Source organism: Scyliorhinus torazame, chromosome 10 (assembly GCF_047496885.1).
Source record: "Scyliorhinus torazame isolate Kashiwa2021f chromosome 10, sScyTor2.1, whole genome shotgun sequence".
NCBI classification, from domain to species: Eukaryota; Metazoa; Chordata; class Chondrichthyes; order Carcharhiniformes; family Scyliorhinidae; genus Scyliorhinus; species Scyliorhinus torazame.
This window is the reverse complement of record NC_092716.1, coordinates 136,151,725-136,178,924: the sequence shown is the minus strand read 5'-3', so window position 1 is coordinate 136,178,924 and position 27,200 is coordinate 136,151,725. Positions and strand designations below refer to the sequence as shown.

Genomic DNA, 27,200 nt, shown 5'->3' with positions numbered 1-27,200 from the left:
GGTAAACAGGATGTTATTGTGGTAACAATTTTTATTCGTGTCACAAGTTGGCTTAACACTGAAATGAAGTACTGTGAAAATCTCCTAATCTCCACACTCCAGCGCCAGTTCGGGTAGTCTGGCCAAGTCATGACCTCATGCAAACAACCTAGATTTTCCCGAGGATGCACCTAACTGCAAAGTCGAGATTTTCAATTCAAAAGAAGGTTGTTCTTTTGGAATCTGGGCCTAAAAGCCAGTCCTAAACACTAAACGTCTTTACTGTGATTGACCAACTCTCCTGGGCTATATTCCAGCTTCCACCCAACGAGTCTAAAATTTGTGGTTATAAAATCTCATCTGTTGACTTGACAAGGGAGATCTTCAACTGAAAATGTTATATTTTCCCAACTTACATCTTGAGTTACTTGCCTTTCAGCAACAACAATCCCATCAACTTTGACAACAGGTATGATATTGACAATATGCATTCAGCAATGTCTTCAGAATGAAGACGGTTTAAAAAGCCTCATATATTGGCCTGGAGTTTTAGATTGAAACACCAATGGGAATGTATTAATTTAAAGGGTTACGATCATTGTTAGCAGGAGACACAGGGCTGAATCTTTTCATCGCCACCTGACAACATGCGAATTTCATTAAAAGTTGATGGAATCATCATTTAGCATTCCCATTCTTAGCATTTCATCTCCAGTGATTCTTGAGACATAAATTCATCGTTGTAATGTTGAACATTTGTCATTCAATTGATCAATTTGGTTCAAATTATGTCTTTCAGCTGAAAGTCCAGTTGGAGGCACTTTGCCAAGTAAGGAATATTTTAATTTTACTTTATTCAAATGAGGCAAATTAGTAAAATCTTATCAGATTATGTTGCACAGAGGAAGATTTTTTCCCAGCTCAATCTCAACACTGTAACAAAAGAAGACTGTAGTCAGATCAATATTAATATGGTAGGTTCCTATTCTGCAGCAGTCAGGATTCCCACGATGAAGAAAATATTTTTGTGTGCTTTGCAAATCCAACATGATGAATTTCGTGCACAAATGGTCACTGAACTGTTGGAATCAACGAATAGGCTAAACAGGCTTCAATTCTTCTTTAGTATTAGTTGCCTGAATAACACCGTACCCCAGTCTATCCACTTATCTGGTAGCTGCAACTGACAGTCCCTGAGAAGGGACATCAACATACATCATACAAAAATGGGTGTTGGCTCGCAAGTGCAGACAACAATAAAAGTGAATGCATTCATTAATCTGGCACTCTGCTCAGCCACTATCAATCGCTTTCCTATTCACAGACTAATGCCCCCTATCCTTGGTTTTCCAAATATGCTATAAATGGAAAAGAAAGAGCCCTTACGGTGAAACCACCACCCTCCATCAAGGAAGAAATAGCGAGGCATCTGGATGGAAATTGTCCCATTGGACAGACGCAGCATGGGTTCATAAAGGGCAGGTCGTGCCTAACTAATTTAGTGGAATGTTTTGAGGACATTAACAGTGCGGTAGATAACGGGGATCCAATGGAAGTGGTATATCTGGATTTCCAGAAAGCCTTTGACAAGGTGCCACACAAAAGGTTTTTGCATCAGATAAGGATGCATGGCATTAAGGGGAAAGTAGTAGCATGGATAGAGGATTGGTTAATTAATAGAAAGCAAAGAGTGGGGATTAATGGGTGTTTCTCTGGTTGGCAATCAGTAGCTAGTGGTGTCCCTCAGGGATCAGTGTTGGGCCCACAACTGTTCACAATTTACATAGATGATTTGGAGTTGGGGACCAAGGGCAATGTGTCCATGTTTGCAGACGACACTAAGATAAGTGGTAAAGCAAAAAGTGCAGAGGATACTGGAAGTCTGCAGAGGGATTTGGATAGGCTAAGTGAATGGGCTAGGGTCTGGCAGATGGAATACAATGTTGACAAATGTGAGGTTATCCATTTTGGTAGGAGTAACAGCAAAAGGGATTATTATTTAAATGATAAAATATCAAAACATGCTGCTGTGCAGAGAGACCTGGGTGTGCTAGTGCATGTGTCGCAAAATGTTGGTTTTCAGGTGCAACAGGTGATTAAGAAGGCAAATGGAATTTTGTCCTTCATTGCTAGAGGGATGGAGTTTAAGACTAGGGAGGTTCTGCTGCAATTGTAAAAGGTGTTAGTGAGCCCACACCTGGAGTATTGTGTTCAGTTTTGGTCTCCTTACTTGAGAAAGGACGTACTGGCACTGGAGGGTGTGCAGAGGAGATTCACTAGGTTAATCCCAGAGCTGAAGGGGTTGGATTACGAGGAGAGGTTGAGTAGACTGGGACTGTACTCGTTGGAATTTAGAAGGATGAGGGGGGATCTTATAGAAACATATAAGATTATGAAGGGAATAGATAGGATAGATGTGGGCAGGTTGTTTCCACTGGCGGGTGAAAGCAGAACTAGGGGGCATAGCCTCAAAATAAGGGGAAGTAGATTTAGGACTGAGTTTAGGAGGAACTTCTTCACGCAAAGGGTTGTGAATCTATGGAATTCCTTGCCCAGTGAAGCAGTAGAGGCTCCTTCATTAAATGTTTTTAAGATAAAGATAGATAGTTTTTTGAACAATAAAGGGATTCGGGGATATGGTGTTCGGGCCGGAAAGTGGAGCTGAGTCCACAAAAGATCAGCCATGATCTCATTGAATGGTGGAGCAGGCTCGAGGGGCCAGATGGTCTACTCCTGCTCCTAGTTCTTATGTTCTTATGTTCTTCCCTATTCCCACAGCATCATTCTTCACTTTAACTCCCGGTTCCTTGATCACAGAAATCAGCAGAATATGAGTGACAACTCTGATGAGCAGAAATTGATCAAAAAGCTAAACTCTCTCCATCAGAAGCTACCAATTGAAAATCCTGCTCCCATCAGTATAACATTAGCTCAGAAGCTGCCACTTCTCACTGCATTACATGCTGTTAATAAATGAAACTAATAATCTTTGTTGTCACAAGTAGGCTTCCATTAACCCTGCAATGAAGTTACTGTGAAAAGCCCCTGGTCGCCACATTCCGGCACCTGCTCAGGTACACAGAGGGAGAATTCAGAATGTTCAAATTACTTCACAGCATGTCTTTCGGGACGTGTTGGAGGAAACCAGAGCACCTGGAGGAAACCCACGCAGACACAGGGAGAACGCGCAGACTCCGCATAGACAGTGACCCAAGCCGGGAATCAAACCTGGTTCCCTGGCGCTGTGAAGCAACAGGACTAACCACTGTGCTATCACGGTGCTTATATTCTCCAGCTTCAATATTTTTATACACATACAGATGCTTTGTTTGTAATATTACCTAAAAATTCAATAACTTATGAAATGAATACGAATTGAGGTATAACTGGAGGTTAATCAAGAACAAAATTAATTCAGTTAAAATGAAAGGATTGATTTTCAATAACTTGTTTATTGATATTTTCCATTGATAAAAATGGATCATTTTGATGCTTCCTACTCTGACATCATCAACTGTATCCCGTCCAGCATTGGGAACAACTGCACCTTCAACAACAGATATGGAATTTTAAAACATATGTAACAATGGTGTTTATCAGTCTTAAAAAGAGCTCAAATTAAGATTGATCATCATCATTAAAATATTACTTTGCAGCCTAAGCAATATTTCTAAAGCACAGAGGTCAACCTTTACCTATCCAACTCCGGTAAATTAGAAGATTATTCAGTTAATATTCAGGCAATTACTGATTCGGAACTCGACTTCTTCCTCCATCGCTGATTTAAACCCTGCAGCCTCTCTGAAAGCAAATGGGACACCCACCTAAGTTAGATGATTGAGTTCCTGAATTCTGGGTGGAGAAACAGTGCAGGATTCTCCATTTGGGAGACAAAGTGTTGCTCACTGGACCGAATTGCATGGGTGGAATAATCTGCATGGGACTCGTCCAGTTGGAGATGATTGTTTACCCATGAACTTTGGAATTTGTGCTCCCCTGCTGAGGGCAGGTAAAGTTACCCAGTATGAGGATAAAAGTTTGGCCACAGCAGAGCCAATTAGAATGGAAACATGACCCGGTGAGATGTTCCGTGTCTTGCGCAGATACAGTAGTTTTACTGAAGGAAAATCTTTTATGAAATTCGTCGGACTACCTTCGCATTATGATAGCTGGCTCGCATTTCCTTTGGGACTTTATTAGGGAAACGAGTCAGGAGATACAACAAGTCCAGCACTCTACCCTTGAGAATTTGGAGGAAATCCCATTCCCCTGACAACCGATTAGTTGGGTCTGAAATTGGTGCTGGAGATTCTGACTAGCTGGAGCTGCTTACATGCTCTCCACTCCCCAAACATCCTGATTTTAACCAAGAAGATAGATTCACAGAGACCTGCCCCATGATTTTAGAATCAGAGCTCAATTGCATGCTGGACGAGGTGGAGAAGAGGAGGGAGACCCTCTTCGCCAGGGTGGGCCAGAGTCTGAATCCCGCCAGTGTTAACAAAGTCGGGGAAGGTTGCAGAGGCAGTGAGTGTTGCCTGCCTCACCAGCAGTACTGGGACGGGGGCAGGAAAAAGATAAATGACCTCCTCAGGGCAGCTTGCGTGAGTCACTCCCTCTGTGCCCGTCGCATCACTCCTGTCCCTCAAATGTCACATTACCCTCATTCCCCTAGAGGCCAACCAAAGCCCACCTCCCTGCATCTCACTTCCATCTCACTTTCCACCAAAATCTATCACCTTCATTGTAATCTTTGGCCAGGTGCCTTGCTCCACTGCTGTCCACATGGCTTTCCACCTAGTTTTCCGCTTTCCCCCCACAGTCCAAACATATGTTGGGTGGCTGAATTGGCCCTGCTAAATTACCCCTTAGTGGCCAGGAATGTGCAGGTTAGGTTTCGTGGATCCGGTGGTGTTGACCGTGAGGTGGACATGAATCAAGTGTTCATTCAGAGGGTTGGTGCAGACATGATGGGTCAAATGGCCTCCTTCTGCACTGTAGGATTCTGATTCAGTGTAGAGTCTTTGTGAGCAGGTTCCTTGGTTTACCTCATATCAGCATTTCTCACTGAAATATCATGTAGTTGCGCAATATTCCCCAAACTCAAACTTCCAAATCTTTACTTTGCAGCAACAACAACAATGGCAACAACAACAGTTATCAATTTGCTGATATAAATTGAATGAATTCCCATTGACCTCAAACAAATTCATTGTGATGAGAATGAAAGTAGATTTCAGAACTCGAGAATTGGTGCTCACTATTAAAGATCACATGATTATTTCATAATTGTAATAAGTATATCTTCACCAGTTAGTAAAATAATAACTTTATTAATCAGAAGAATGTGCATTAATTATTCAAAAGACTTTATTGTTGGTGATGAGAGTTTTGGTCATCGGCTTGAGAAGGGGTGAGTGCCCTGCATCGTCTCTGTTCCAGAAGGCCGTGCTCATTAAATGCCAACCCCTGCAATGATGGCTCAACCTTGCGGTCCAAATTCCATCCATGACGAGCAGTCAGCCAATATTCGACCCGCAAGGACAAGGGCGTGTCTCTCGAAGGGAACACTCCTTCCCAATCCTGTGTCCAAGGATCAGACATTGATAAAGAGCATCACTACAAATCCAAAGTGGAATTGCCCACTTAAGTGCCTCAGTTGCTGGAGGGCTGAGGAGGCCATTCAGGAGCCGACACACCATGGACTTCATCGGGCAGAGGCAGGAAGGCAGTGAGCTCACAACTCACCTCTGGCTGCTTGATGAAATGCCGCACTGCCACCAAAGTCAGCACGGAGGAGGGCATTAAATTCCACGCAATGTCAACATAGTTGCAATTTTCAACAGCAGTATTTCATGAATCGGAAACATTTGACCCAATATTTCTGAATTAACCTCTGATTTTGTACAGCAAATTTTCATTGAGTAAGTGTGAAATTATACTAAAGTCAAAAATTATCAGCACAAATTGTCCCTTTGGATTCTGTGCTCCTTTTTCCAACAGCTGTCTAAATCCATCCTCATTACTCTGATATTAATACAGGTCCCAGTACCTTCCCCTGCTTCAAATGTTTATTCACTTTGCTGTGTAAAGATACAATGGTTCCTCTCTCAACCATTCCTTGTAACATGCTATCACCGTTGCTGCACATGCACGGTCGATCTTCCTTTTCCAAATATATTCAGCACCCCCTCATTAAATCAATGTTCCCCACTCACTTGACAACTGGGATTCTGAATTGAGAAGTGATGGAATGATTTTCCATTCTGTATATTCACATCATTAACTGTTTTCTTTACAGCATCAACATCAACGTCAACTTCAACAACAAGTATGTAAAAAACAACATTCTGTCAACATATGTTTTCCATAATCAAGGATTAAAATTTCTTTTTGTGAACAAGAGAGTTTCCCATTTCTGAACCAAAGAGGTCAACTTTTACCTGTCCAACTTGTGTAATTTAGAAGATTAATCAGTTAATATCCAGGTAATTACTCATTCAGAACTCAAGTATTTCTTCATCACTAATTTAAAACCTGCAGCATCTCTGAAAGTTGTAGTGATCTGCATCTCTCTATGCATATAAAGGGTTAATATACAGAAGTAACAGCTAGATAACCACTAGATGGCAGCACTAGAGATGGGAAGAAAGACAATCTCAAGCCGATTTCCCTCCTTTTCATGTTGGGTGTGACTAGCAGACAGAGGTAGAGAGAGATAGCTCAGAGTGCAGGTGTAGTCAATCATATGTCTAATATTGTTAATTTAATCTCTAGTTGAGTTAGTGAAGAGATACCAAACTCGCAGTTTTTTTGCGAACGTTACTCAACAAACAATTTGCTTTAATTGGAGACCTCGAATGTACATGAACATCGAGTACAGGATCATCTTGGAAAGAAGCAAATGAGTAACATATATTACACAATGTAATATAACAAAAGTAAATGGGACACCTGCCTAAAGTAGGCCTCAGCCCCAGAAATTTCTCCAGTGAGACTCCAATGGCATTTTTACTGGGATCAGAGTGGAGTAGCTGGTACAACGTTCCTGCAGGGAGAATCGGGGTAGCAACAGGTGGCAAGAATCAAGAACAATTTTCACTCTGTACGTTTCTGTGGTGTGTGCATGTAATTCATATAAGTGTGTGCTGTTCCACATACCTGTTTTGGGATTCATCATATGAATCCAAACTTTGGTTTTGGGAATTCAAGTATAAACCGGGAAATAGGGGATTCTGATTGAGAAAGAGACAAGCACACTGAAATAAATAATCAAATTCTAACCTAGGTTCATGGTCAGAGTACCCAGTCTAAACACTGAACAATAGATTATCCGTTTATAGACTTCTGAGTGAGGCACAGTGCAGGAATCTCCATTGAGGAGACTAAGTGTTGCCTCCTGGACCAAATTGCATTGGTGGAATAACCTGCATGAGACTGGTCCAGCTGGTTATGATTGTTTCCCCATTTTCATTGGAACTTGTGCACCAAAGTCTGTGAGATCTTAGACAATTCCTCACTTGGCGCCTGAAAGGACCTTGTGGCTTAAATGTTCAGGACGACCGTCGTCTCGATGGCCACCGGGAGTGTGTAAGCTCCCCCATTTCCCTGCTGTTGTGCCATCATCTGGCAGATATGTCGCACTGTCTCTCTGCACAGCCAGAGTCAGCGGCGGCATGCCGATCTGGCACGTCCTCGAATGACAGGAGCTGCTGCTACACATGAGGCTCCCCAACCTGGATGGCTGCCACCTGTGTCTCAGCTTCCCGCTGCTCTATTGCTCGCTCCATTGCTGCACTCTGCGTAACTGCAGCTGCTTCCTCCTCCTCAAGCAGTTCACACTTGCATAGCAGCAGGGATTCTTCCAGGTTTGCAGCCACCAGTAGGAAGACCAACATTCCTGGTTGTGTCCCAATATCCATTGTCTGCTGCGGGTGAAAGATCAACATGTTAGTATGGTGCGTACCTCTGTGCCCAATCAAGTCCACTGGGCTACACAGTGGCCCCGACTGGTGCTGCGGGATCCGCCACGCATTTCCTCCCAAATCTCCTTTCTCCCCCATAAACCACTCCCACTGCCCAGACAGGGCCCCCCATCCCAGAAAGCAGGGGCAACATCCGGGCCAGCAACCTGCAGTCACTCCTATCCATGTCTGACCTCGTCTCTGTCTCCCTCACTAGCCACGACGCCGGTCTCCTAATTTTCTTAAAGCACAAGTGAACCACGCCTTCGGGACCTCGGCCCATCGTAGGCGGAGATTCGTTGAGGCCCCGGACAATACTGGGTCGGGCCCGCTAATGATATGCAAACGGTATCTACTGGATGTGCGGAATGAAACGCATTGACGCCGTTTCTTTGGGGGCAGAGAATTGCGTCAAATGGGCGCCTGCAGCAATTTTAGCGTCGGAAGCTATTCTCCCGTTTTCCGATTTTGGCGTCGGATAACGGAGAATCCCGTCCCATGGAACATTCTCTGATACAAGATCATTTTGTATTCTCAACACTTAAATCATCAATTGTATCCTTCCAGAGTCAACAACAAGAGCAACTTCAACAACAGGTATCAACTTAACCACATCGCGTCAACAAAGTAATAAGTATTTTCCACATCTGCACTAACTGTAACCTCACCAGTGGCTGCATCATTGACTGTATCAACTATTAATGTACAAATAATTAGAAAATTGAAACAATATCCACCAGAATAAAAGTGAGCAGAAATGTGCTGCCCACAAAAAATAGATCAACACCATACCTCACCACCCCATGTGTGATTGAGTGAATTGTGAAATGTCAACAGCAGTGATTGAAATGAGCAAGTATTATCATCCCAGTGTTTATGGGCAAATCCAAATAATCAAACTCCCTGAACACCAATGAGGAAACCAGAGTCAGTCCACTCAGCAAATCCAGTACAAATTTCAGACACCAGGGGCTGCATTCTCCAATTTTCAGGCTATGTCAGGAGGATCCGTGTAAAACGCCTCGCCTCCACGGCAAAAACGGGTGGAGAATTGTCGAGTCCGTGGCCGTGTATGCGCACGGCGACGACCTGCAGCGGTCGGTCGTACAACATTGCTCCGGCCGTGCGTGCACCCGACCTGCCAGGTATTGCCACACAGGACATCTCCTACACTCCGGGCCACCCCCCACCAGTCCTCCCAGTCCTCGCCTCAGCCCCCCCGGCCAACAGCACGGCCCCCGCCCGACTGTGGTGGTGCTGGACACAGACCACAGCCGCCACACCGGGTTCCTGATCGCTCAGACCATGGGTCAAATGCACGTTCGGGAACTTGTCCCATCGGGGGCCGTGCATCAGGCTTGACACTCACAACACAATTGTGTCGACTTATTTGTCCAAGATTTTAATACACTCGCACCTTCAAATCAATCTTTTCATGTGTTAAGCACACCAACTTCATTAACCATCCGGTTATGTTAGAGGTGGAAAACAAAAAGGACATGATCATGATATTGGGGCGTTAAGTCTGCAGACCTCTAATTCGTGAGAGTGAATGATTGAGAGTTCTTCGAGCACCAGAGAAGACTTGTTTGTTCATTTTCTTTTTTAATTCCAGGAAGAATAAGCAGCCAGCCTTATTTTCCAAGACCATCTTCAACAACAGGTAAAGTAGACAAGGTTTATAATCTTGTTCATGTTTTTATTTATATTGGCTTCGATTCCAACAGGATTGAGGGGGGTCATAAATAGTAATTGGGTGGGCGGGTAAACAGGATGTTATTGTGGTAACAATTTTTATTCGTGTCACAAGTTGGCTTAACACTGAAATGAAGTACTGTGAAAATCTCCTAATCTCCACACTCCAGCGCCAGTTCGGGTAGTCTGGCCAAGTCATGACCTCATGCAAACAACCTAGATTTTCCCGAGGATGCACCTAACTGCAAAGTCGATATTTTCAATTCAAAAGAAGGTTGTTCTTTTGGAATCTGGGCCTAAAAGCCAGTCCTAAACACTAAACGTCTTTACTGTGATTGGCCAACTCTCCTGGGCTATATTCCAGCTTCCAACCAACGAGTCTAAAATTTGTGGTTATAAAATCTCATCTGTTGACTTGACAAGGGAGATCTTCAACTGAAAATGTTATATTTTCCCAACTTACATCTTGAGTTACTTGCCTTTCAGCAACAACAATCCCATCAACTTTGACAACAGGTATGATATTGACAATATGCATTCAGTAATGTCTTCAGAATGAAGATAGTTTAAAAAGCCTCATGTATTGGCCTGGCGTTTTAGATTGAAACACCAATGGGAATGTATTAATTTAATGCGTTACGATTATTGTTAGCAGGAGAAACAGGGCTGAATCTTTTCATGGCCACCTGACAACATGCTAATTTCATTAAAAGTTGATGGAATCATCATTTAGCATTCCCATTCTTAGCATTTCATCTCCAGTGATTCTTGAGACATAAATTCATCGTTGTAATGTTGAACATTTGTCATTCAATTGATCAATTTGTTTCAAATTATGTCTTTCAGGTGAAAGTCCAGTTGGAGACACTTTGCCAAGTAAGGAATATTTTAATTTTACTTTATTCAAATGAGGCAAATTAGTAAAATCTTATCAGATTATGTTGCACAGAGGAAGATTTTTTCCCAGCTCAATCTCAACACTGTAACAAAAGGAGACTGTAGTCAGATCAATATTAATATGGTAGGTTCCTATTCTGCAGCAGTCAGGATTCCCAGGATGAAGGAAATATTTTTGTGTGCTTTGCATACCCAACATGATGAATTTCCTGGATTTAGTGCACAAATGGTCACTGAACTGTTGGAATCAACGAATAGGCTAAACAGGCTCCAATTCTTCTTTAGTATTAGTTGCCTGAATAAGACCGTACCCCAGTCTATCCACTTATCAGGAAGCTGCAACTGACAGTCCCTGAGAAGGGACAACAACATACATCATTCAAAAATGGGTGTTGGCTCGCAAGTGCAGACAACAATAAAAGTGAATGCATTCATTAATCTGGCACTCTGCTCAGCCACTATCAATCGCTTTCCTATTCACAGACTAATGCCCCCTTTCATTGGTTTTCCAAATACGCTACAAATGGAAAAGAAAGAGCCCTTTCGGTGAAACCAACACCCTCCCCTATTCCCACAGCATCATTCTTCACTTTAACTCCCGGTTCCTTGATCACAGAAATCAGCAGAATATGAGTGACAACTCTGATGAGCAGAAATTGATCAAAAAGCTAAACTCTCTCCATCAGAAGCTACCAATTGAAAATCCTGCTCCCATCAGTATAACATTAGCTCAGAAGCTGCCACTTCTCACTGCATTACATGCTGTTAATAAATGAAACTAATAATCTTTGTTGTCACAAGTAGGCTTCCATTAACCCTGCAATGAACTTACTGTGAAAAGCCCCTGGTTGCCACATTCCGGCACCTGCTCGGGTACACAGAGGGAGAATTCAGAATGTCCAAATTACTTCACAGCATGTCTTTCGGGACGTGTTGGAGGAAACCAGAGCACCTGGAGGAAACCCACGCAGACACAGGGAGAACGTGCAGACTCCGCATAGACAGTGACCCAAGCCGGGAATCAAACCTGGTTCCCTGGCGCTGTGAAGCAACAGGACTAACCACTGTGCTACCACGCTGCTTCTCTTCTCCAGCTTCAATATCTTTATACACATACAGATACTTCGTTTGCAATATTACCTAAAAATTCAATAACTTATGAAATGAATACGAATTGAGGTATAACTGGAGGTTAATCAAGAACAAAATTAATTCAGTTAAAATGAAAGGATTGATTTTCAATTACTTGTTTATTGATATTTTCCATTGATAAAAATGGATCATTTTGATGCTTCCTACTCTGACATCATCAACTGTATCCCGTTCAGCATTGGGACCAACTGCAGCTTCAACATCAGATATGGAATTTTTAAAAATATGTAACAATGGTGTTTATCAGTCTTAAAAAGTGCACAAATTAAGATTGATCATCATCATTAAAATATTACTTTGCAGTCTAAGCAATATTTCTAAACCACAGAGGTCAACCTTTACCTATCCAACTCCGGTAAAATAGAAGATTATTCAGTTAATATCGAGGTAATTACTGATTCGGAAACTCGACTTCTTCCTCCATCGCTGATTTAAACCCTGCAGCCTCTCTGAAAGCAAATGGGCCATCCACCTAAGTTAGATGATTGATTTCCTGAATTCTGGGTGGAGACACAGTGCAGGATTCTCCATTTGGGAGACGAAGTGTTGCTCACTGGACCGAATTGCATGGGTGGAATAATCTGCATGTGACGCATCCAGTTGGGGATGATTGTGTACCCATGATCTTTGGAATTTGTGCTCTCCTGCTGAGGGCAGGTAAAGTTACCCAGTATGAGGATAAAAGTTTGGCCACAGCAGAGCCAATTAGAATGGAAACATGACCCGGTGAGATGTTCCGTGTCTCGCGCAGATACTGTTGTTTTACTGAAGGAAAATCTTTTATGAAATTCGTCGGACTACCTTCGCATTGTGATAGCTGGCTCGCATTTCTTTTGTGGCTTTATTCGAGAAGCGAGTCAGGAGATACAACAAGTCCAGCACTCTACCCTTGAGAATTTGTAGGAAATCCCATTCCCCTGACAACCGATTAGTTAGGTCTGAAATTGGTGCTGGAGATTCGGACTAGCTGGAGCTGCTTATATGCCCTCCACTCCCAAAACATCCTGATTTTAGCCAAGAAGATAGGTTCACGGAGATCTGCCCCATGATTTTATAATCAGAGCTCGATTGCATGCTGGACGAGGTGGAGGAGAGGAGGGAGACCCTCTTCGCCAGGGTGGTCCGGAGGCTGAATCCCGCCAGTGTTAACAAAGTCGGGGAAGGTTGCAGAGGCAGTGAGTGTTGCCTGCCTCACCAGCAGTACTGGGACGGGGGCAGGAAAACGATAAATGACCTCCTCAGGGCAGCTTGCGTGAGTACTCGCTCTGTGCCTGTTGCATCACTCCTGTCCCTCAAACGTCACATTCGAGAGGCCAACCAAAGCCCACCTCCCTGCATCTCACTTCCATCTCACCTTCCACCAAAATCTAACACCTTCATTGTAATCTTTGGCCAGGTGCCTTGCTCCACTGCTGTCCACATGACTTTCCTCCTGGTGCTCCACTTTCCTCCCACAGTCCAAACATATGTTGAGTGGCTGAATTGGCCCTGCTAAATTACCCCTTAGTGGCCAGGAATGTGCAGGTTAGCTTTTGCGGATCGGGTGGTGTTGACCATGAGGTGGACATGGATCAAGTGTTCATTCAGAGGGTTGGTGCAGACTTGATGGGTCAAATGGCCTCCTTCTGCACTGTATGATTCTGATTCAGGGTAGAGTCTTTGTGAGCAGGTACCTTGGTTTACCTCATATCAGCATTTCTCACTGAAATATGATGTAGTTGCGCAATATTCCCCTCACTCAAACTTCCAAATCTTTACTTTGCAGCAACAACAACAATGGCACCAACAACAACAGGTATCAAATTGCTAATATAAATTGAATGATTTCCCATTCACCTCACAACAAATTCATTGCAATGAGAATGACGGTGGATTTCAGAACTCAATAATTTGCATTCACTATTAAAAATCACAGGATTATTTAGTATTGCTAATAAGTATATCTTCTCATGTTAGTAAAATAATAACTTTATTAATCAGAAGAATGTGCATTAATTATTCGAAAGACTTCATTGTCGGTGATGAGAGTTTTGGTCATCGTCTTGAGAAGGGGTGAGTGCCCTGCACAGTCTCTGTTCCAGAAGGCCGTGCTCATTAAATGCCAACCTCTGTAATGATGGCTCATCCTTGGGGTCCTTAAGGGGGAGGGGGAGCAGCCCCAAGTCGTGGTCCACTTAGGTACCAACAACATAGGTAGGAAAAGGGATAGGGATGTAAGGCAGTAATTCAGGGAGCTAGGGTGGAAACTTAGATCTAGGATAAACAGAGTTATTATCCCTGGGTTGTTACCCATGCCACGTGCTAGCGAGACGAGGAATAGGGAGAGAGAGGAGTTGAACACGTGGCTACAGGAATGGTGCAGGAGGGAGGGTTTCTGATTTCTGGATAATTGGGGCTCATTCTGGGGTTGGTGGGACCTCTACAAATGGGATGGTCTACACCTGGACCAGAGGAGTACCAATATCCTGGGGGGGAAATTTGCTAATGCATTTCGGGAGGGTTTAAACTAGTTCAGCAGGGGCTTGGCCACCTGAATTGTAGCTCCAGTATGTAGGAGGTTGAGAGTAGTGAGGTCATGAGTAAGGTTTCAAAGTTGCAGGAGTGTACCGGCAGGCAGGAAGGTGGTTTAAAGTGTGTCTTCTTCAATGCCAGAAGCATCCGGAAAAAGGTGGGTGAACTTGCGGCATGGGTTGGTACATGGGACTTTGATGTTGTGGCTATTTTGGAGACATGGATACAGCAGGGACAGGAATGGTTGTTGCAGGTGACGAGGTTTAGATATTTCAGTAAGCTCAGGGAAAGTGGTAAAAGAGGGGGAGGGGTGGCATTGTTAGTCAAGGACAGTATTACGGTGGCAGAAAGGACGTTTGATGAGGACTCGTCTACTGAGGTAGCATGGGCTGAGGTTAGAAACAGGAAAGGAGAGGTCACCCTGTTAGGGTTTCCTATAGGCCTCTGAAAAGTTCCAGAGATGTAGAGGAAAGGATTGCAAAGATGCTTCTGGATAGGAGCGAAAGCAACAGGGTAGTTGTTATGGGGGACTTTAACTTTCCAACTATTGACTGGAAATGCTATAGTTCGAGTACTTTAGATGTGTCCGTTTTTGTCCAATGTGTGCAGGAGGGTTTCCTGACACAGTATGTAGATAGGCCAATGAGAGGCGAGGCCATTTTGGATTTGGTCCTGGGTAATGAACCAGGACAGGTGTTAGATTTGGAGGTAGGTGAGGAGTTTGGTGATAGTGACCACAATTCGACACGTTTACTTTAGTGATGGAAAGGGATAGGTATATACCACAGGGCAAGAGTTATATCTGGGGGAAAGGCAATTATAATGCGATGAGGCAAGACTTAGGATGCATCGGATGGAGAGGAAAACTACAGGGGATGGGCACAATGGAAATGTGGAGCTTGTTCAAGAAACAGCTACTGCGTGTCCTTGATAAACATGGACCTGTCAAGCAGGGAGGAAGTGGTCAAGTAAGGGATCCGTGGTTTACTAAAGCAGTCGAAACACTTGTCAAGAGGAAGAAGGCGGCTTATGTAAAGATGAGGCATGAAGGTTCAGTTAGGGCGCTTAAGAGTTACAAGGTAGCTAGGAAGGACCTAAAGAGAGAGCTAAGAAGAGCCAGGAGGGGACATGAGAAGTCTTTGGCAGGTAGGATCAAGGATAACCCTAAAGCTTTCTATAGATATGACAGGAATAAAAGAATGACGAGGGTAAGAGTAGGGCCAGTCAAGGAGAGTAGCGGGAAGTTGTGCGTGGAGTCCGAGGAGATAGGAGAGGTGCTAAATGAATATTATTTGGCAGTATTCACACAGGAAAAAGATAGTGTTGTCAAGGAGAATACTGAGATTCAGGCTACTAGACTAGAAGGGCTTGAGGTTCATAAGGAGGAGGTGTTAGCAATTCTGGAAAGTGTGAAAATAGATAAGTCCCCTGGGCCAGATGGGATTTATCCTAGGATTCTCTGGGAAGCTAGGGAGAGAGATTGCTGAGCCTTTGGCTTTGATCTTTAAGTCATCCTTGTCTACAGGAATAGTGCCAGAAGACTGGAGGATAGCAAATGTTGTCCCCTTGTTTAAGAAGGGAAGTAGAGACAACCCCGGTAACTATAGACCAGTGAGCCTTACTTCTGTTGTGGGCAAAATCTTGGAAAGGTTTATTAGAGATAGGATGTATAGTCATCTGGAAAGGAATAATTTGATTAGAGATAGTCAACACGGTTTTGTGAAGGGTAGGTCGTGCCTCACAAACCTTATTGAGTTCTTTGAGAAGGGGACCAAACAGGTGGATGAGGGTAAAGCAGTTGATGTGGTGTATATGGATTTCAGGAAAGCAGTTGATAAGGTTCCCCACGGTAGGCTACTGCAGAAAATACGGAGGCATGGCATTCAGGGTGATTTAGCAGTTTGGATCAGAAATTGGCTAGCTGGAAGAAGACAAAGGGTGGTGGTTGATGGGAAATGTTCAGACTGGAGTCCAGTTACTAGTGGTGTACCACAAGGATCTGTTTTGGGACCTCTGCTGTTTGTCATTTTTACAAAATGACCTGGAGGAGGGCGTAGAAGGATGGGTGAGTAAATTTGCAGATGCCACTAAAGTCGGTGGAGTTATGGACACTGCGGAAGGATGTTACAAGTTACAGAGGAACATAGATAAGCTGCAGCGCTGGGCTGAGAGGTGTCAAATGGAGTTTAATGCAGAATAGTGTGAGGTAATTCATTTTGGAAGGAATAACAGGAAGACAGAGTACTGGGCTAACGGTAAGATTCTTGGCAGTGTGGATGAGCAGAGAGATCTCAGTGTCCATGTACATAGATCCCTGAAAGTTGCCACCCAGGTTGAGAGGGTTGTTCAGAAGGCGTATGGTGTGTTAGCTTTTATTGGTAGAGGGATTGAGTTTCGGAGCCATGAAGTCATGTTGCAGCTGTACAAAACTCTGGTGCGGCCGCATTTGGAGTATTGCGTGCAATTCTGGTCGCCGCATTATCGGAAGGATGTGGAAGCATTGGAAAGGGTACAGAGGAGATTTACCAGAATGTTGCCTGCTATGGAGGGAAGATCTTATGAGGAAAGGCTGAGGGACTTGAGGATGTTTTCGTTAGAGAGAAGAAGGTTAAGAAATGACTTAATTGAGCCATCCAAGATTATCAGAGGATTGGATAGGGTGGACAGTGAGAGCCTTTTTCCTTGGATGGTGATGTCCAGCACGAGGGGACATAGCTTTAAATTGAGGGGAGATAGAAACAGGACAGATGTCAGAGGTAGGTTCTTTACTCAGAGAGTAGTAAGGGCGAGGAATGCCCTGCCTGCAACAGCAGTGGACTCGCCAACACTAAGGGCATTCAAATGGTCATTGGATAGACATATGGGTGATAAGGGAATAGTGTAGGTGGGCTTTCAAGTGGTTTCACAGGTCGGCGCAACATCGAGGGCCGAAGGGCCTGTACTGGGTTGTAATGTCCATGTTCTATGTTCTATGACGAGCAGTCAGCCAATATTAGGCCCGCAACGGCATGTCTCTCAAAGGGAACCCCCCTTCCCAATCCTGAGTCCAGTGATCAGACACCGTATGACTTTCAATAAGTGCACCCCCACAAATCCAAAGTGGAATTGCCCACTTAAGTGCCTCAGTTGCTGGTGGGCTGAGGAGGCCATTCAGGAGCTGACACACCATGGACTTCATCGGGCAGAGGCAGGAAGGCAGTGAGCTCACAACTCACCTCTGGCTGCTTGATGAAATGCCGCACTGCCACCAAATTCAGCATGGAGGAGGGCATTAAATTCCACCCAATGTCTACATAGTTGCAATTTTCAACAGCAGTATTTCATGAATCGGAAATATTTTACCCAATATTTCGGAATTAACCTTTGATTTTGTACAGCAAATTTCCATTGAGTAAGTGTGAAATTGTACTAAAGTCAAAAATTATCAGCACAAATTGTCCCATTGGATTCTGTGCTCCTTTTTCCAACAGCTGTCTAAATCCATCCTCATTACTCTGATATTAATACAGGTCCCAGTACCTTCCCCTGCTTCAAATGTTTATTCACTTTGCTGTGTAAAGATATAATGGTTCCTCTCTCAACCATTCCTTGTAACATGCTATCACCTTTGCTGCACATGCACGGTCGATCTTCCTTTTCCAAATATATTCAGCACTCCCTCATTAAATCAATGTTCCCCACTCACTTGACAACTGGGATTCTGAATTGAGAAGTGATGGAATGATTTTCCATTCTGTATATTCACATCATTAACTGTTTTGTTTACAGCATCAACATCAACATCAACTTCAACAACAAGTATGTAAAAAACAACATTCTGTCAACATATGTTTTCCATAATCTTGGATTAATATTTCTTCCTGTGAACAAGAGAGTTTCCCATTTCTATACCAAAGAGGTCAACTTTTACCTGTCCAACTTGGGTAATTTAGAAGATTAGTCAGTTAATATCCATGTAATTACTCATTCAGAACTCAACTATTTCTTCATCACTAATTTAAAACCTGCAGCATCTCTGAAAGTTGTAGTGATCTGCATATCTCTATGCATATAAAGGGTTAATATACAGAAGTAACAGCTAGATAACCACTAGATGGCAGCACTAGAGATGGGAAGAAAGACAAGCTGAAGCCGAGTTCCCTCCTCTTCATGTTGGGTGTGACTAGCAGACAGAGGTAGAGGGAGATAGCTCAGAGTGCAGGTGTAGTTAATCATAGTTTAGATATGTCTAATATTGTTAATTTAATCTCTAGTTGAGTTAGTGAAGAGAGACCAAACTCGCAGTTTTATTGCGAACGTTACTCAACAAACAATTTGCTTTAATTGGAGACCTGGAGTGTAAATGAACATCGAGTACAGGATCATCTTGGAAAGAAGCAAATGAGTAACATATATTACACAATGTAATATAACAAAAGTAAATGGGACACCTGCCTAAAGTAGGCCTCAGCCCCAGAAATTTCTCCAGTGAGTCTCCAATGGCATTTTTTCTGGGATCAGAGTGGAGTAGCTGGTACAACGTTCCTGCAGGGAGAATCGGGGTAGCAGCAGGTGGCAAGAATCAAGAACAATTTTCACTCTGTACGTTTCTGTGGTGCGTGCATGTAATTCATATAAGTGTGTGCTGTACCACATACCTGTTTTGGGATTCATCATATGAATCCAAACTTTGGTTTTGGGAATTCAAGTATAAACCGGGAAATAGGGGATTCTGATTGAGAAAGAGACAAGCACACTGAAATAAATGCAATTTAAACAAGCTTGGAGTTAATTACAATCAAATTCTAACCTAGGTTCATGGTCAGAGTTCCCAGTCTAAACGCTGAACAATAGATGATCCGTTTATAGACTTCTGAGTGAGGCACAGTGCAGGAATCTCCATTGAGGAGACTAAGTGTTGCCTCCTGGACCAAATTGCATGGGTGGAATAACCTGCATGAGACTCGTCCAGCTGGTTATGAATGTTTCCCCATTTTCATTGGAACTTGTGCACCAAGGTCTGTGAGATCTAAGACAATTCCTCACTTGGCGCCTGAAAGGACCTCGTGGCGTAAATGTTCAGGACGACCGTCATCTCGATGGCCACCGGGAGTGTGTAAGCTCCCCCATTTCCCTGCTGGTGTGCCATCATCTGGCAGATCTGTCGCACTGTCTCTCTGCACAGCCAGAGTCAGCGGCGGCACGCCGATCTGGCACGTCCTCGAATGACAGGAGCTGCTGCTACACATGAGGCTCTCCAACCTGGATGGCTGCCACCTGTGTCTCTGCTGCCCGCTTCTCTATTGCTCGCTCCATTGCTGCACTCTGCGCAACTGCTGCTGCTTCCTCCTCCTCAAGAAGTTCACACTCGCATAGCAGCAGGGCTTCTCCCAGGGCTGCAGCCACCAGTAGGAACACCAACATTCCTGGTTGTGTCCCAATATCCATTGTCTGCTGGGGGTGAAAGATCAACTTGTTAGTATGGTGCGTACCTCTGTGCCCAATCAGGTCCACTGGGCTACACAGTGGCCGCGACTGGTCCGCCCCGCATTTCCCCCAAATCTCCTTTCTCCCCCATAAACCTCTCTCACTGCCCAGACAGGGAATCCCATCCCAGAAAGCAGGGGCAAAATCCGGGCCAGCAACCTGCAGTCACTCCTATCCATGTCTGACCTCATCTCTGTCTCCCTCACTAGCCACGACGCCGGTCTCCTGATTTTCTTAAAGCACAAGTGAACCACGCCTTCGGGACCTCAGCCCATCGTAGGCGGAGATTCGTTGTGGCCCTGGACAATGCTGGGTCGGGCCCGCTAATGATATGCTAACGGTATCTACTGTATGTGCGGAGTGAAACGCATTGACGCCGTTTCTGTGGTGACAGAGAAATGCATCAAATGGGCGCCTGCAGCAATTTTGGCGTCGGATGCTATTCTCCCGTTTTCCGATTTTGCCGTCGGATAACGGAGAATCCCGTCCCATGGAACATTCTCTGATAACAAGATCATTTTGTATTCTCAACACTTAATTCATCAATTGTATCCTTCCAGAGTCAACAACAGGAGCAACTTCAACAACAGGTATCAACTTAACCACATCGCGTCAACAAAGTCATAAGTATTTTCCACATCTGCACTAACTGTAACCTCACCAGTGGCTGCATCATTGAGTGTATCAACTATTAATGTACAAATAATTCGAAAATTGAAACAATATCCACCAGAATAAAAGTGAGCAGAAATGTGCTGCCCACAAAAAGTAGATCAACACCATACCTCACCACCCCATGTGTGATTGAGTGAATTGCGAAATGTCAACAGCAGTGATTGAAATGAGCAAGTATTATCATCCCAGTGTATATGGGCAAATCCAAATAATCAAACTCCCTGAACACCAATGAGGAAACCAGAGTCAGTCCACTCAGCATATCCAGTACAAATTTCAGACACCAGCGGCTGCATTCTCCGATATTCACGCTATGTCAGGAGGATCCGTGGCATTTTACATCAAAAAAAATCGATGATGCCCCAGCACCGATCCTCCGGCCGGGGAGGGGCTTGCAGCCGCGCCATGTAAAACGCCTAGCCTCCACGGCAAAAACGGGTGGAGAATTGCTGGGTCCGTGGCCGTGTATGCGCACGGCGACGACCTGCAGCTGTCGCACCGTACAACATTGCTCCAGCCGTGCGTGCACCCGGCCTGCTAGATATGCCACACAGGACATCTCCTACACTCCGGGCCACCTCCCCACCAGTCCCCCCAGTCCTCGCCTCAGCCCCAACGGCCAACAGCACGGCCCCCGCCCGACTGTGGTGGTGCTGGACACAGCCCGCAGCCGCCACGCCGGGTTCCCGATCGCTCAGACCATGGGTCAAATGCACGTTCGGGAACTTGTCCCATCGGGGGCCGTGCATCAGGCTTGACACTCACAACACAATTGTGTCGACTTATTTGTCCAAGATTTTAATACACTCGCACCTTCAAATCAATCTTTTCATGTGTTAAGCACACCAACTTCAATAACCATCCGGTTATGTTAGAGGTAGAAAACAAGAAGGACATGATCATGATATTGGGGCGTGAAGTCTGCAGACCTCTAATTCGTGAGAGTGAATGATTGAGAGTTCTTCGAGCACCAGAGAAGACTTATTTGTTCATTTTCTTTTTTAATTCCAGGAGGAATAAGCAGCCAGCCTTATTTTCCAAGACCATCTTCAACAAAAGGTAAAGTAGACAAGGTTTATAATCTAGTTCATGTTTTTATTTATATTGGCTTCGCTTCCAACAGGATTGAGGGGGGTCCTAAATAGTAATTGGGTGGGCGGGTAAACAGGATGTTATTGTGGTAACAATTTTTATTCGTGTCACAAGTTGGCTTAACACTGAAATGAAGTACTGTGAAAATCCCCTAATCTCCACACTCCAGCGCCAGTTCGGGTAGTCTGGCCAAGTCATGACCTCATGCAAACAACCTAGATTTTCCCGAGGATGCACCTAACTGCAAAGTCGAGATTTTCAATTCAAAAGAAGGTTGTTCTTTTGGAATCTGGGCCTAAAAGCCAGTCCTAAACACTAAACGTCTTTACTGTGATTGACCAACTCTCCTGGGCTATTTTCCAGCTTCCACCCAACGAGTCTAAAATTTGTGGTTATAAAATCTCGTCTGTTGACTTGACTAGGGAGATCTTCAACTGAAAATGTTATATTTTCCCAACTTACATCTTGAGTTACTTGCCTTTCAGCAACAACAATCCCATCAACTTTGACAACAGGTATGATATTGACAATATGCATTCAGCAATGTCTTCAGAATGAAGATGGTTTAAAAAGCCTCATATATTGGCCTGGAGTTTTAGATTGAAACACCAATGGGAATGTATTAATTTAAAGCGTTACGGTCATTGTCAGCCGGAGACACAGGGCTGAATCTTTTCATCGCCACCTGACAACATGCTAATTTCATTAAAAGTTGATGGAATCATCATTTAGCATTCCCATTCTTAGCATTTCATCTCCAGTGATACTTGAGACATAAATTCATCGTTGTAATGTTGAACATTTGTCATTCAATTGATCGATTTGTTTCAAATTATGTCTTTCAGGTGAAAGTCCAGTTGGAGGCACTTTGCCAAGTAAGGAATATTTTAATTTTACTTTATCCAAATGAGGCAAATTCGTAAAATCTTATCAGATTATGTTGCACAGAGGAAGATTTTTTCCCAGCTCAATCTCAACAATGTAACAAAAGAAGACTGTAGTCAGATCAATATTAATATGGTAGGTTCCTATTCTGCAGCAGTCAGGATTCCCAGGATGAAGGAAATATTTTTGTGTGCTTTGCATACCCAACATGATGAATTTCCTGGATTTAGTGCACAAATGGTCACTGAACTGTTGGGAACAACAAATAGGCTAAACAGGCTCCAATTCTTCAATAGTATTCGTTGCCTGAATAACACCGTACCCCAGTCTATCCACTTATCTGGTAGCTGCAACTGACAGTCCCTGAGAAGGGACATCAACATACACCATACAAAAATGGGTGTTGGCTCGCAAGTGCAGACAACAATAAAAGAGAATGCATTTATTAATCAGGCACTCTGCTCAGCCACTATCAATCGCTTTCCTATTCACAGACTAATGCCCCCTTTCCTTGGTTTTCCAACTACGCTATAAATGGAAAAGTGAGAGCCTTTACGGTAAAACCAACACCCTCCCCTATTCCCACAGCATCATTCTTCACTTTAACTCCCGGTTCCTTGATCACAGAAACCATCAGAGTATGAGTGACAACTCTGATGAGCAGAAATGGATCAAAAAACTAGGGCGAAATTCTCCGTTATCGGCGCAATGTCCACCGATCGGCTCGGAAAAACGGCGCAAATCCGACTTGCGTCACGTCGGAAAAATGGGTCGAAAGTCTCCGGCCCGAAATGGGCTAGCAGCGACGTAACGGGATCCACGCTTGTGCACGTGGTTGATGCCGTGCAGCGTCATACGCGCCACACGGCGTGACGGCTCATAAGGCCGCGCTGCTCCCCCCCCCCCACCCGACCGGAACACCCGACCGGAATACCCAACTGGCTGGCTGGCCGCCGCTCAGCCCTGAGGTTCGAGTCACGGGATGTGGAGGCGCTCCTGGACGCAGTGGAGCAGAGGAGGGACGCCCTGTATCCCAGGCACGGCCGCAGAGTTGCCCCACGCCACAGCCGGCGTCTGTGGAGGGAAGTGGCAGAGGCCGTCACCGCTGTGGCCCTGACACCACGGACAGGCACCCAGTGCCACAAGAAGGTGAACGACCTTGTCAGAGCAGGCAGGGTGAGCCTCCCCCATATCCCCCCTCCCCCATATCCTCCCTCCCCCATATCCCCCCTCCCCCATATCCCCCCTCCCCCATATCCCCCCTCCCCCATATCCCCCCTCCCCCATATCCCCCCTCCCCCATATCCCCCCTCCCCCATATCCCCCCTCCCCCATATCCTCCCTCCCCCATATCACCCTACCCCATATTCCCCCTCCCCCATATCCCCCCCTCCCCCATATCCCCCCTTCCCCATATCCCCCCCTCCCCCAGATCACCTGATCACTGCCTGCGTGTCTAACTATGCATGCTTCATTGTGTATCGCAGGACCAAATGTCCAGGCACCCATCCCCGCAGATGCAGACCGCCTGCAGGATGCCCCTCGGAGGCCACGGGAGACAGAGAGACCCGGACCCTCCAGCATGCGACGCCCGCAGGATGCCCCTCGGAGGCCACGGGAGACAGAGAGACCCGGACCCTCTAGCATGCGACGCCCTCAGGATGCCCCTCGCACACCACGGGAGACGGAGAGACCTGGAGCAACAGGGAGGCGACACACCCGTCACGTGCGGGAGCGACCACCCAGCGACGAGGGGGGGCAGCCGCAGGCCCCCGTCACATCCGAGCCAGGACACCACTACCCAGGACACCACTACCCAGGACACCACTGCCCAGGACACCACTACCCAGGACACCACTACCCAGGACACCACTACCCAGGACACCACTAACCGGGACATCACTGCCCAGGACACCACTACCCAGGACACCACTACCCAGGACACCACTACCCAGGACACCACTACCCGGGACAGCACTGCCCAGGACACCCCTACACGGGACACCCCTACACGGGACACCCCTACCCAGGACACCCCTACCCGGGACACCCCTACCCAGGACACCCCTACCCGGGACAGCACTACCCGGGACAGCACTACCCAGGAAGACGAAATACCGGACAGTGACTCAGAGTGGATGGGTGGAGACGAACCCTCACCCCAAAGTGCCATGGACTCAGAGTGGGACGAAGAGCACGACACAACGCCACTGCTGTCACCAACACCCTCCAGCATTGCAGAAACACTCACCTCGGTTGGGCACTTTAGTGATGAGGCGTCTGGTACACTCACTGGTGCGCACAACACAGCCGTCCCGGTACAGCAGGTGGAGGTAGGAGCAGCAGAGGGGCCGGGCGGTCGGAGGGCAGCCCAGCCCAAGCGAACATCTGCCGCCCAGATGGATCCCGGGTTCCTGGAGTTTCCACACCCACACATAGATCCGATGCAACCACCGACCCGGAGACGAGCGAAGAGGGTGACGGGCGGCTTGCGGCGGCTGCAGTCGCAGGTGGAGGAGTCGACCCACGTCCAGGAGCTGGAAGTGGTGCCGGTCATGCGTGCCACCCAGGCCGACACCGCACGGGTGGCGTCCGCGGTGGAGGCAATGGGTGGGGACGGTGTCAGACATGGGGAACGGTTTGCGAGGCCTGGGGCTTTCCGTGCAGGCGGCACCTGTGGCCCAGGACATGGCTGCCCTCTCACAGGAGGCCATGAGCCAGTGCCAGATGGCAGAGGCGCTCAACACCATAGCCCAGTCTCAGCAGGCCATGGCCCAGTCTCTGCAGGCCATGGCCCAATCTCTGCAGGCCATCGCTGAGGGCATCGGCGCCAGTGGCCATGTGCGAGCCAGCGTCGCACTGTCACAGACAGTGTTTGCCAACCCCCTGGGCTCCATGGCTGCAAACCTGCAGACCCCTGTCGATACCAGCACGGGCCTCCAGGACTGGCAGCGCCAGATGTCGGGGGGGCGTCGGATGGCCAGTCCGTTCGCATCCCCCACCCATGTAGAGGCCTGGGGGCCATCGGGCACCCCGAGAGAGGAGGAGGTGGTGTGGTCCGTCCCGGCTCCCCCTGTAGGGGAGGTCCCGGAACACCGCGACACCTCAGACTCCCCCCTTCCGTCCCAGGTGCATCGGGTGGGCAACGGGCAGGACAGGCTGGCAGCTCGCCATCCCAGTCGCCCGGGCCGCAGCCTGGCCCATCTAGGCCAGGACGCCCCAGGAAACGGCCGCCAAAGGGATCCAGTGTCAGAGGGCAGGAATCACAGGAGTCCACCTCCAGTTCTGCTGTACCGTCTGGGGAACCACGTAGACGTAGTCAAAGGGCCCGTAAGGCCAAACAATTAGACACTGAGTAAGTTGGCACGGGTGCAGGGCACAGATGAGCTTTAGGGGCTAGGGCACGTCCATGAACTCGTTTGGTTATTAAAGTCAATGTTACACCTACAGAAGCTGCCTTTGTGCTCTGTCCAAAGCGTGCGGGGGGTGTCACGTACGTTGAGCGCAAGTGTGTGTGTGAGGGGTGGTCTTACCTCAGCCCCAGGTGAGTCTGCCCCCTTCCCCCTGGGCCGCCATCAATATCCCCCGGGCAGAGGACGGGACCGTGCGCTGCAGTGTCACAGCCGCATGCAGGGATGGTCCGGGTGGATGGTGGTACTGTGGCCATGGGTCAGACATAGTCCAACGATGTGGAGCCAGGAGCTCACCGCAGGGCGGGTTGTCATCATCCTCCATGGCCTGCAATAGACACCCGCAACTGTGTGAGCCCGGCCGTTGTGCCGCAGGTGGATCGGCAATGGGGGGGGGGGGATGGTGTGCATGCGGGTTGTGTGGGTGGGGTTGGGGGGTGAGGGTGCTGGGTGGCTGGATGGGTGTGGGGTGTGGGTGGTCGCCTGTTGTCATGGTGTGCGGTCTGTGGCCATCCTACCCGATTCCCACGCCCATCTAGTCAGTGGGGCCGCGACGTCCTCCTCCCCCTCCTCGTCCTGTCGGTCAGGTGTCCCTCCAGCCTGGGCGGCTGCCGCCTGCCCCTCTGCAGCACGCTCCTCCTCCTCCTCCTCATCCAGGGCAACATGGACATTAGTGGCTGCCGCCACGGCGGCCAACATCGCTGGATGATCGGAAAACATGATGGCCTGTTGGGGGGCGGGGGGGGGGGAACGACGACACGTCATCATTGCCAATATCCCCTCCTTCCCCCCAGCCAGGTGGCATGGACCGCATGTGTCCAACTGTTGGAGGCTGGCACCTGGCCAGGTGAACCAACTCACTTGCCCTCGCACCCCCCTCCCCTGCACGGACCCCCCCCATCCCCCTCCCCGGCACGGACCCCCCCATCCCCCTCCCCGGCACGGACACCCCACCCCCCTCCCCGGCACGGACCCCCCCCCCCCCAACCTCCTCCCCGGCATGGACCCCCCATCCCCCTCCACGGCACGGACCCCCCCCCATCCCCCTCACCGGCACAGACCCCCCCAACCTCCTCCCCGGCACGGACACCAACCTCCTCCCCGGCACGGACCCCAACCTCCTCCCCGGCACGGACCCCCCATTCCCCTCCCCGGCACGGACCACCCCCATCCCCCTCCCCGGCACGGATGCCCCATCCCCCTCCCCGGCACGGACCCCCCCCCCCCATCCCCCTCCCCGGGACGGACCCCCCCCCCCCCATCCCCCTCCCCGGCACGGACCCCCCCAACCTCCTCCCCGGCACGGACACCAACCTCCTCCCCGACACGGACCCCCCATACCCCTCCCCGGCACGGACCCCCCCCAAACCCCTCCCCGGCACGGACCCCCTCAACCTCCTCCCCGGCATGGACCCCCCATCCCCCTCCACGGCACGGACCCCCCCCCCATCCCCCTCCCCGGCACAGACCCCCG

The 27,200-nt window shown here is 47.4% G+C and overlaps 1 long non-coding RNA gene across 2 annotated transcripts; it reads left to right on the top strand.

The window, feature by feature from the left end:
- The first annotated feature begins 775 nt into the window (after nucleotides 1–775).
- LOC140384876 (uncharacterized) lies at nucleotides 776–21,398 on the top strand. Of its 2 annotated transcripts, none has more exons than XR_011933190.1 (5): nucleotides 776–808; nucleotides 13,453–13,482; nucleotides 17,967–17,996; nucleotides 20,225–20,254; nucleotides 21,351–21,398. It is a non-coding gene; the product is annotated as an uncharacterized lncRNA (long non-coding RNA). The 2 variants fall into 2 exon arrangements; XR_011933189.1 differs by lacking the exon at nucleotides 776–808 and adding an exon at nucleotides 10,482–10,514.
- The last annotated feature ends 5,802 nt before the right edge of the window (nucleotides 21,399–27,200 follow it).